Source organism: Varroa jacobsoni, unplaced genomic scaffold (assembly GCF_002532875.2).
Source record: "Varroa jacobsoni isolate VJ856 unplaced genomic scaffold, vjacob_1.0 scaffold_474, whole genome shotgun sequence".
NCBI classification, from domain to species: Eukaryota; Metazoa; Arthropoda; class Arachnida; order Mesostigmata; family Varroidae; genus Varroa; species Varroa jacobsoni.
This window is the reverse complement of record NW_019213376.1, coordinates 85,398-97,935: the sequence shown is the minus strand read 5'-3', so window position 1 is coordinate 97,935 and position 12,538 is coordinate 85,398. Positions and strand designations below refer to the sequence as shown.

Here is a 12,538-nt window from a genome sequence, read left to right as displayed (position 1 = left end):
AAGGCGCTTGTGATGAAGGGTTTCAGATCAAGCTACCACCGCCCATTCTAAGTTTTGGGCAAGAACCCTAATTTGAGAAATTTGCTCATCAAATTTACCTAGATTTAATTACCGCGACGCGTAAAAAACAAGATACAAAGCTGAATAAATCTCGAGAACTAACAAGTCGAATAACTACTTAGCTGTTCTTAGCAATTACCCAGTTTTGGGATTCCTAGAACTCCCAGCTTTGGCCATCACGTCTATGAATTATGCTTAACGTTAATTATTTTAATGATTTTCCGTGGGCTCGTCTTTGTGCTGCAGAAAAATCGTGTGCTGTTTAATTAACTGCTACGAAGCGGATTTATTATATTGTGATCGTATTTATTGTGTTATGTTGATGATATCAACGTTGTATTCTTCAACGCTTTTGAGAAATTGCTCAACACATATTTCACTTCAAAACGAATTTACTTTTTCTGCCATGTCTACGTGGCTTGATTAGTTCTCATCATCTATATATTGTACTACGGTGGTTTTTACCCAGGAGATATGCCAATATTTCCCACTTCTCCCTTGTAATCTAATATAGATCAGTAACATGAAAAAAGGAGGCTGAATCTTTCCCCGGCACGGTACGTACGATGTAATAAAAACTGGCTGGGCCTGGATGGGCGGTGCGCTGTTAGAGTAACCATCAAGCCGTGCACATCATTGGTTCGAATTTCAGCGACGGGAAATGGCTGGTGAAGCGTGGCACTGCCACGCCATTTTATAAATAAGACAAAATCCAGCTAAGGCTCGCTCGATGTAATGCCTATCCCTAATAGAAGATAAATACGTTTTAAATTTACGCAGTGGCACGGAAGAGCTTTTAGAATATATATTTTTTGTTGTTAGTGTTCCCATTTGCCAATACGGTACGATAGTAAAACAATTTCATTTACTGAGTCAACGTGTATTTTGTTGCTCTAGGAGAGCTTTCAAACGAAGTGCTACAAATTGGTTCCTTAACAGAGAACGCGTAACGCACGAAGAATGCAATCGTACTGGCAGTGTTTACTGCAACAACACGGCCTAGGTCTAAAAACGCAAGCTGTTACTTCAGGTCTGCTTTGTCGTTAGGTTCATTGAACTATTTACCCAGTTAGTTATGGCTGCTATTCCCTGATACCTAGAAAAGGCGACGCGAGATCGCCGTGCAAGTAAGGTCTATCGCGCTTGCCCATAAGCATAGCGCAACTGACAAGGATATCTAAGAGATCAAACGTTGCTATTTAAATGATTTATCGATTCATCGAGCTCTAGTTGGCTGAGCGGTCAGATATAGAGCGTCGTCCCTCGACTGGCTCTGAATAATTTAAGACAAAGGGACGATCGGGACGCGTTTTATTCAAAATCAGTTTTTACAAAGGTCAAAATCAATGCTTTATAAGAACCATATAGCTACCCAATTGTCAATTACCAACCTTTAAAACGGATGTCTATACAAGGCTTTTGTATCTTTTCAGTATTATCCGTTTGCCACGAGATGCGAACATATCGGATTTGGACAAGCCTCGAATCCGTATTCGAATCAGGACATTATCGGTATGCCTCATGCTATTTCGAGGTTTGTCTCTAGCAAACCCTATCTCGGCCTGTCGTTCATTAACTATAAATTGAATTAAAACGTTTATGCATGTTATGTTTGCTCATGCGTACCAGGTAACAATTCATTTTCATTCGTTTCTAAAGAGTGCGGTAACAAATCATTGATTTTCATAATCAATGCTGGCCACCTACTTCAGGTCGCTTCAAATGGCGGACATTTGTAGCTGTAAAACGTATCGAGAGTGACGTCTAATATTGCGGTTCTTGTTGTTGGTCTACCAAAATCATTTATATATCTTCATATCGGTGAATCAACAATATACATAGCCAATAGGATCTTCAACACAACAATATCTGCCGTATCCTATTTTCTTCGGCGTCAATATTGTTTGTAGGGCGTTTGCTGAGGTAAGATGACTGTCACAAAACAGAAAATAGTGCAAAGAAGGAATGGCTGTTTCTAATCAAGGTGAGAGAATCGATTCAACGAGATCTTCGTGGACACGAATCGGCTTAATATAGAAATCGTACATGTTAATCAATATGCATCAACGATCGATCTATGCTGTAGGCAATCGTTTTGGACAAACGCAAAAAGCGCACCCTTTTTGGCGTGGCCTTCGAGGCCCACTTTCTGAACACTGCACTGAACACGAGCTGACCATCTTTGTATTTATGTACATGAATTATTGTCAACCCCTATCTAGTTAATAGTTCATACAAGTCCAATATGTTCTAGGTCGCCTATGAGCTATGAATGATCGATACGTTTTTATTATCAAAGCTACATGTAGACATGGCATGCTAAGACTGAAGTTAGTTAGTCTCAAGAAACATCTCCTAGTAAATATATAAACTTCGGTCGGCTTTATTTGTTTTGTTTAATTGGTTTAAACAAGCTTGGTAGTATTGTGATTAAGCAATAGCAAATTTTCCGAACGAATTCACTTACATAGATTAACCGTATATTTTTATTAAATCCTCCATCAACATATATTTTATTTTACCAAAAAGCTATCGCAGGAGACACTGTCACCTGGTAGTTTGTGCCTACACTGACGACCCGGTTTTATACCGGCATAAAGACACCATGTCTTTTTAGAAAAGGCTTAAGGAAGCTCTGCTAAATATACCAGCATGCTCGTTTTTGTGAGTAGGTATGTACTAGACTATACTTGACAATTGTAACTTGACAATTGGCGTTTACTTTCCTTTTGGCTATCACTTTTGCGCATACTCATCTGTCCTAACCACTGCCGTCGACGCCATTCAGTTATTACCCTCTCAATATGATCATGCGGTAATTAGTATTAATGGGTCTAACTAATAGGTGGGCGCGAAATGCGGCTAGTAAATGAACGTAGGCGCGATGTCAATGCGGAGCCATTTCGTAGGATAGGCGGGTCGGCTCATCAGACTTCGAAGCCAATTGTGTATCATTAATTGCAGTTCTTCATCCATTCGTTGGGTCACAAAATCGATTGATCGTCGAAGAACAAATGGAACACAACAGCTGTTGGATCTGCAACCTGCGCAACTATTTCCGTTCATCCATCCTGACCTACTACTTGTTACTCTCCTTCCCCGCGCTCTCAGCGTTGCTTCTTTCTTCTGACAATTTCGTTCCTTACTTGGTCCATTGAAGAGTTTATCGACCACCAAAGCAAGTCTAGTTGAAAGCTGCCTCTGAGGTTGCAGCAGCGGCCAGACGAGTTTATGGTACCATTTTTAGAACGCAACCAGTCGTTAGAGCCGGTATTCCCTTCAATTTCGGTTGGGTCCGTGCTTACCGAGTCATCAAAGATGAACGTGTCGTTTAAGTAGTAACTGTTGTAGCCTGCTTTTGTTACTTGATACGCCTGTGCTAGAGAAACCCCATCAACTATTGTTCATCTTTTTTTTGCATGAAACTGCATATCTTCCATTTTTGCTAGCAATCAGGCGAGCCGCGTGCTTCTTGGGGGTGATTTCGCTAGAAAGTAGACGAGCGCCGCGAAAATCTAATATAAAACGAAATGATACATTAACTTAATGATGACAGAGACTCCAGTATTAAATGGCGCTCCAGTAGCACGTAGACTGATATCGGGGTGGAGGCGACGTGGAGTATAGATGCACGGGAATCGGATTGAACGCGCGGTGATTAGGTACAGACAAGTGTGGACGGTTCACGTAAAAAACAGCGTCCAGTTTATGCCGGGTGCTCCGTGACAAATGAATTAGGTTCGTCCAGTGTAGCTCGATCCCAAAACAGATGTCATTCGGATTGTGCTTGTTGAATACCGCCGGATGGTAAGATGTCGCTTAGCACAAAGCCGCTAAATGGTCTGGCGTAAACCTAGTTCGATCATTACGTATTTCAAATCCGACGTTAAATAAATCAGCACGAGGGAAATGATTAGTTAGTTAATTTTTTTCCCGCGTCCGGTCAATCCTCTTTCGTCTGAAATAAGATATGTAAAGTACCTCTTATTTATAACGAACAATTTTTACACGCTAGATATTCATTTATACTTGCTCCCGGTATCGTTCGCCCACTGCTACGATTATGATAGACTAACAAGGCAAGATACATTTATGTTGTAGTATTATCCTTTCACTTCTACGCAGTCAATTAGATAAGCCACACAGGTCTTAAACTTACTGTTTGGTCAAAAGCACACGATTTTCTGGGGAATTAGAAGACGTGGACGGTAACTCCCATACACAATGCTACTATCAGCAACGCGCGTGCCCTCCGTTGCAATATTACAAGCTATATAAATTTGCAGATGAATTTTGAACTTTCGAATAATTGAGTCTGTTCTCATGTCCATCGATCCGATCCGTCCTCAATTGTATTCCGTACCTCACTGCAGGGTGCCGATGTGGCTTCTATTAAATAGACATCAACCCAGCATTATCGAACGCCCTAGCCACCGTCCCAGTTTCCACCAATCCCTGCTACACTTATAGAATTCAATAAATAAAGGGGGTTGTAGTCGATTTTTCTTAAAAAAGACTGGTTATCACATTTCTCAGTCAGAAAAATTCTGTGTACGTCCGGGCTGACTGTTGTGTTCCGTACCTCCAATTGCTCCTTGATCCCGTGGTGTCCCGCTGTTTTACATCGTTCCATTGCATAGCTGAAGTCGTTTTTCCCTTCTGGTGGTTGTGACCTTCCCTTCGTACGCATCTTTACGATTCAGAAGAGAAACAATGTCTCCGATTTGCTGCCTAGCGGGGCTTAAGGAAAATGTAGGAAGATGTACTATATGAGCTTTATAGGTTTGTGCCTCCTCCGATGTTATGAACATTGAACAAATCGCTTTGAATGAAGAGGCTTATAAACATGATTCTGCACGTATGTGAAAAGGAAGAAGTGGGAGGAAATCACCCAGCTCACAAATAGACCCGTATTTCATGTATGGGGAGAAATTGCATTTCATTGTAGGGCACCGAGTTCAGACGATCCAAATAGAAGCGGTATAAATTTTACAGAAGACAAGGGTTTTGCAACTACTGTCGCGCTCGGAATTAAGCAAATTTGAACTCTGATGGGACGGAACAAAATTGTACGATCTGGCCTAACAAGTACCATTAGAAGGAACATGAATCAACCCTGCTTATCATATTTTCAACTCAAACTTTAGAGAACCGAGTATACAAATTCAGTTTCTGGCTAGTCATGATTCTCATAACAACTGGCAGAAGACGCGAAGATTGACCCTGAACAGAACTCTAGCGTAGCTTGTATATGAAAAAATAAGAAAACGTAAATCTTAGTTTTGATATCTGTAAGAACAGAGTCACTGCAAATCTGAATGAAAAAAGGGACGTCCATAACACTAACGTACCCCAAATCCGCCTTCTTCAGAGGGGCTGTTTCCTATCTTCGTTGTTCCTTCTGGGCTTACCTTGAAAGTTGCCAAATAATCTGTACGAGTATTATGAGCAACTATCTAAATAGCAAACAGTCGTATAGCAGAGTACCCAACTATCTACGGATACTTTTTGAAAGCGAATTTTTCCAAAAAAAAATGGTCATGAAATGCTTATATCATTACTATTTTTTCTCACTTGTCAACTCACTGATCTGTTATCGCTGTAGTAGATTAAAATAGGATAACAAATTTAGCAGAGAACAATAGATTTCTAAGGCCAAATACTCAAGATCGTATAAAAAATCACATGTTTATACAACTAATTAACATTTTTTAAAACAGCGATACCAAAAAAATCGCTGGTTATGACAACTAAGCGGCATTCCGGTGTGGGACATACTAAGAGGTTAAAACTACGACAGAAAAATGTAAAGCTTCAGGTTGGCATCGTACAGGAGAAGCGCCACTTTGTTTTTGCTGGTTACGGTGCATTTAGGCCTCTCTGACAGTCCCGACAATGTGTGATTCACTCAACGATTGTTTTCAACGGAGCTTAGTAAGTACGTTGGCTGATTTTGAAGGACGAAACTTTTATGTGACCGCCGCGTTCCTATAACGAAACATTTTCCGGTTACTTCTATTTCCAGTGAGCGCATCGATCCACTCAGAATTTTGATACTTGCCCCGTATATCAGCGAGCCTTATGTGGCCATATAGCTAAGTCTGTGCTTGACACACGAACGAGAAGGACTAAGCATGAAAATAAAAGTCAACTTAGTCTGTTGTTCAAGTACCGGTAAGTCTGCTAACGACATTAGGGCAGCATAAGTATGTAATAAAACAATTTGATATTTGAACTAACATATATTGTTGGTAGCTAAACATACCTCTACGTGTCTTGCATTAGTAGTTATACTACTAATCAAATGTTCATTGGAAGACAGATCTAACGATGTTAAATGCCGAACATATAAATGTATCCATAAAATATGCCAGTGAGCGGGAAACATCTCTGACCATTCGTTACGCCTAGAAAATTTCTAGCTATCTCTTGTTGACTCCGCGCTTATCCATAGCTAATTGTACCACGGGAATTCTGTGGTACTTTTTTTGATGGATGTGGCACACAATCACTGATTTCTAGAGTCGCTGGACGACAATTGGTGCTGGTAACCATTTAGGGTGCTACTGCCTATGCTAGGCTAGATATTCGGCATGCATGTTGACACGATGTAAGTTAGACGGTTGTAACAGCTATATTGACAGACGATATCTATTTTTTTCGAAGCCTTCTTCGAAATTATCTTGCTTGACATTTGGGTTTAGGTACTCAGAATTTGGTACTGGTTGCATATATTAGACATACATAGTGATGTGCTATCAAGCTTACGGTGTTTACTCGTGCCTTGCAATTAAATGAGCACGGCTCCATTGCTTTGCATTGCACCACCTTGGTCTTCTGTATAAGTAGCTAGATTTCATAGTCATATTTCTTTGTGTTATTTCAGATAATTAATCGCAGTTCCCCGCGGGAAATACCTAGCTAGAAACTTTAGCTAGAGCATTTATCCACCTGCGATACTTGCGCACTGCTAAGGCCACAGTGTCAAACTGCATCAGCCGGCAAACGCTTACATCTGGCATTGTGAAAATGCTTCGCATCTCATTATCACTTACTATCACCCTCTCGCGTCCTAACTCGTTTGAACATGCACGCATTGGACTTCGGACGCAGAGACAGGCTGCGCGGCATCAAGGGCCAACATATACATTAGGTTATTCTTGTATCCGTCACGTAGTACTCTAAATTCACCCACACGTTCGGAGAAGTTTTGCGTATCCATAATAGAGGGATCGACTTCGGCAATGGCGGAAACCGCCAACAATCGTTCTGCAGTACAGCTGGTGAAATATTAACTTTAGCACCCTTAGATAAGATACTTGCTAGCTAGGATCAAACGCGAGAAAGAAATTGCAAGAACAAACGTACGAAGCGTCTTATCAAAAGAGTGTGTCGCTGTTTCGTTTACGGTCGTTGTTACACATAGATGGGGTACGAATAAACAATGACGTAAACTTATATAGACACCCGGATATTTCGGCTAGTGGCACACAGGGAGCTGGCTTTTTGAAACTGGTTACGAAGTTTTCCTCTGACAAATACCCCTTTGTGCAGGTTATAGTGCACCGTGTAACAAAAAAAAAAAACACAGGAGGAGAAAACGTTACGTAGTGCTATTTCAAATCGCAAAGTAACTGTGAGACGACGTATCATACTGTTGCTATGCATTTTGTCAGACATATAAACGTACGTAGAAAAGACTTTTTCATATTTTGTATTTCTCGGCACAACGAATCCCTAAAGATAACAAGCCGTCAAGATCACTCAAGATAACATTGCTTGTAGAGGATACGAATGCAGGGGGTAGACGGCACGATAAACAAATTAACTAATAAACAATTTTCGTTATTATCGTTAACCTGGTGAGCACCTGAAGGGTGAACTAAAGAGGCGTAGTTTTTCGTGGCCGCTACAAGTACCGACAAAGAAAGAGCGAATTCTGTGTGTGTATGGTTGATGCCTATAATCGTGACAACAAACTATACGGATCTAAATCTTTATTTCTGTCCTTTTGCTACCTTGGAATTAATCATCAGCGCTTCATATATGGCTCAAGACGTCCTTTTTTCTAATTTGACAATTAGAAAATGTATCGTCACTTCCAATCCAATCGGTTTCTGGTTCTCTGTTATATGTTATGCTATAATTGAAAGAAAAAAAAAGTGTCTAACGCACAGTAGAAAATCACTTTCTGCTAATCGAAAACGCTTGACATACTTCATTTTCCATGATCGAGGCGCAGTGGCCTACTAAACTTAGAGTTGATCTAAGTCTAAATTTAAAACGGACCTAGGCATGTCCTACGTTTGGGTGGGGCCCGACGGCAATACCAGACGTTTACTCAAAACTCACTATAATTTCGTTTGAAGTTTAGCCACTATAATTTCTGTTCCCACGATGCTGCGAAGGCAGTCTGTTTGCCTTGTTTCTCTTAAACATAGGACAGTGTGAATATTGAAGCCTAAACCTGGTGTCGCCTTCGAAGTCAGCCGCAGTCGCCTGTCCCGGACGCAAAACTCGAACCGTCTACTGAATCTCATAATCTCTACTTGATATTTGCTCTGCAATTAACGAGCAAACGCCACAATATCTACTTGTGGTCGAAATTTTGTTGTTATAAGACGACATGTCTCTATGTGGTCGCCAATTCAAGCTGTACTGTTTGTCTATGTACACGGTCGCAATATGCATTGATGAACCATCGCGAGGAAGCCAATAGGGAAAATATAGCCAAACGATATATGGTGGCTACTGATAAAAGCCGTTATTATATGCAACGTGGAACTATATTTCGTCGGCGGCGTAGGTGGCGGCGTAGTCGACTTTGGCCCTTGCTGACAGCAATGACACGAATAGGATATTGGATTAGCGTTCGACCTGTTACATCCAGCGTATGCTCGTAGAAGTAAGATGCGGCGTGCTTTTGAGGGTTAATATATGGGGTAATGAAACGTCTGATGCTTTTATAACTCATGGCGCTACGGAGAGACTTTAACTAGTTGCCGTTTTATCGTTCGGCGCATTTGAATGGATCTCTCGTTTCTCTATAAACAGGCGCTTTCGCCAACGTTGTCCAAAGCTACTGAGCTCCTCAGTCTATTATGATTATTGATTCGGTTTGCCTCGAGCAACGACCTGCCCTACCTAGATAGGTATCGGTGTAGTTTGTATAAACGAAGCGCACTGCACGTTAGCTCTACGATACATATTATAGTGACACGATCGAACGCTGCTTTACAGGGCTTTGCACTATTGTTCACGGGAACGACGCTTATTATGTTTTACATATAAGAATATAAAAGCAGAACGAAAGGGCCGCAGAGGCTTTACAGATGGTATTGGGTTGTCGATTAAAGAAAACGTCGCTGTAAAAATAACCAGTAACTCAGAGTTAACGGCTGACTACTAAGTATGGTAATTTAAGCTTCTTGAGAACAATTCACAGCTGTCAAGAGCAGCATACCGCAAAAAAAAAGTTATCCTCAACAGTACATATGTGCATTACGGAATTACCTATTTCGTCTTAGAGATTACTTGGAAGCACAGTTTCGGGCGCTTTCTAGCGCCATCTATTAAACTACTACTGCACACCACTCTATATTATTATTATTATCCCACAAAATATCTTAACACACAAAAGACGATATGCGAAAAATTAACTGAAATAGTACATGGCAACAATTGACGTAGTTTCATCAATCTACGGAAAGTGTGCCGCTCTTCTCGCTTGTTTTTTGTATTGGGATTATGGAAGGCCATTTGGATTTGTCTAAAACGAACCCGTGAAAAGGGTTCATTTGAAAGAGAAAGACGCTAGAGTGCATTCAAACATCTTCAGAATGGATGCAACCGCCTCTGGAAATTGGCAAAACTATCGATTAATCATCTACTAGAACTGGGATTGCCGTTCTATGAACAAAAGATTAATTAGTATGTTTTATAGCTATAAGATCTGTCAGAGGCAGGCTGATAGCGGTGTAAATTGGAGCGATGAAGAAAGATATATCCCATATCGTCAATATATTTACTCCGTTTATATGTTTAGCTAGCCCAAAGTATATAAATAGATACAGACTAGAGTGTGAATAGATACATCGTAATGGAGCTAAAGGTTTGCCTGTTGTGCCCAGTGCGTGCAAATATTTGATGGCTTTTGGCGAACTAAATGCAGACGTACGTCATATACCAGATTGATTGAGAACATGATTTTTCTGTTTGGAGTACGGCCTCCGGCGGTGTTCCGTACACGGCCTGAACAAGTACACTTCTCATGAGATACGGTTGGTAATACTGAACCTTACGATATAATCTCACCAATCGACTAGCCTACATCGTCTCTCTGTCATAAAGGCGAACGGATTCTAAATAATAGTTCCAAACCCATACATTTGTTTTGCCAACAGATGTTAGCTGCTATCCCGTGTTGAGTTTCGATAAACCCATATTGGCGAATAGAAGTCAAGGAAATTAGTTCTAAACACGCAGATTTAACATTATTATTACTACATACTCATAGTTTATTTACGCCATAAACTAAAAAGACATATCTTCCATCGCTAAAACATAACGTGGAAAAAAAATTCAGATGCATCAATATCACATATTTTAGTAAACTCTCCCGGATCGGTGGAAACAGTGTTGGGTCTTATTGACAAGTCAGGTCAGTCTACTCACTGCTATATATATTGGCCATTAGTACTATACTCAAAAATTTTTGCTGATTAATGTAAAAAATGATATTAAAAACAGCCCAGTAACATTGTACTGTGCTATGATAATTGAGCCGGTGTCGTTCGTAAGACTTCACACAGTCCGTTTTTTAATGAGGAACCACAACTGTATAAAAAAATTTTCGACAGTTTGCCGATTTTGTGTACTAAATACGCTGGGAAACAGACAGCCAACTGGGGGGAACGGATAACACGTCTATAGAAGATCAACCCCTGGGCAGAATTTTGCATCTGCTAGGGCAAAATCATAAATCAACGAGACTGGTGCGACCACGATCACGACCGTATTATAATCCTAGCGAGGCACAATGGTAGCAATAATTTGCATTCGTGGATTACGTGAATAGATTCATTTTTCTGCATAAAGCAATGAATAGGACTCGGCTTTTTTGTGTTATTCTAATGGCTAACCATCATCGTACTTCCATTACATGGAACAAGTTCTGGACTAGCGTTCAACTGATTCCACGTCAGACAGTCACCCGCACACTTCGTATCGAACCTCAACTAAAAACTTCAGGAAAGAAATCATGTGGATACGCCAATACACATCTGCTTGGTGGGGCACCGGTGTTCATTGCAGTAAACTGACCGCAAGCATCCACAAAGAATTCGTTTGGATGTAATCTTTGTTCCCTTCAAATGCTTGCCTGAATGACCTGCGGGTTTAAATCTTTCCGATACCTTTTTTACTGCGTCAACCAGATTCGGATATCTAGTCTGTGATGTGTGTCCAATGGGTTTCAATCCAATGGGTTCGTCTTACAAAAGTCACATGGCCAATTTCTCAACATCATTAGCCTGTGTAGGTTCTACAAAACTGAAGCTTCACGAGGTTGATCTGCTGTCCCATAAACTTGCACTAAAGGAACAGCTAGGAAAAGTTCACTAGTATAGCTCAGATAGTATGATTGTACGATTAAATTTAGCGGCCTTTGAGTCGTGAAGATGGACGAGTCTTGCATTCATACCAGGATAATTCATGCTTGTTCTTAACTCTCATAAACCCTACGATGGTGGATGTCTGACAATGAATGTCTAGCTCAGCTCTAAAGCTGAGCTGATTATTACTAAGTTTATAATTAAGTATATGAGAAAAAAAACCCTTGACGGCCCTTATAATGAAATAAAATAGAACCCCATTGTGGAAAGGTTGATGGGCTGTACCATCATGATATACATACGATTCACTGCAAAGATAACGAAGCGAAGTTAAAAGGCTACTGCTAATTAAGCAAAAAGCCGCGGTCCTGAAAAATACTTAGTCTTCTAAATAACAATTGCTCTCGCCTCATAATTTTCCGCAACGCTGTATGCAGAAACACATCTGGGAAAACTGTAACTGCTGCAAATTGTTGAAGATAGGTCTCGATAATTCAGCGAGCGTTTCCTCGTGACATGCGCTTTCATATTTTTTTTTATAGACACAAAAAACTAATACGATGGCAGCGTGAAGAAGATGCAAACTTCGAAAAATTTCGAGTAAAGGAAAGCGTATATTTCATCAACGATACTAAATCTTTCTTTTATGAAATCTTTCTTTTATAATGAATGAATGAATGAATGATTTCCGATGTAGTCTATGCACGGTGCCAGCGATTTTAGAATGACTTTTTATGAACGCATATATATGCCTTCATGTTACGTACTGTCGCGTAACAGTTACGAGCATCCACTTTTCATCTGGAAAACAGCAAGAGTCTTCTATAAGTGCGTATATGCATGACGTCTTCTTACATTTACAGCGC

General features: G+C 40.4%; 1 long non-coding RNA gene across 1 annotated transcript; it reads left to right on the top strand.

The window, feature by feature from the left end:
* Positions 1 to 938: 938 nt before the first annotated feature.
* Positions 939 to 8,079, top strand: LOC111260772 (uncharacterized). The gene is made up of 4 exons (XR_002680544.2): positions 939 to 1,090; positions 1,494 to 1,572; positions 6,086 to 6,234; positions 6,947 to 8,079. It is a non-coding gene; the product is annotated as an uncharacterized LOC111260772 (long non-coding RNA).
* The last annotated feature ends 4,459 nt before the right edge of the window (positions 8,080 to 12,538 follow it).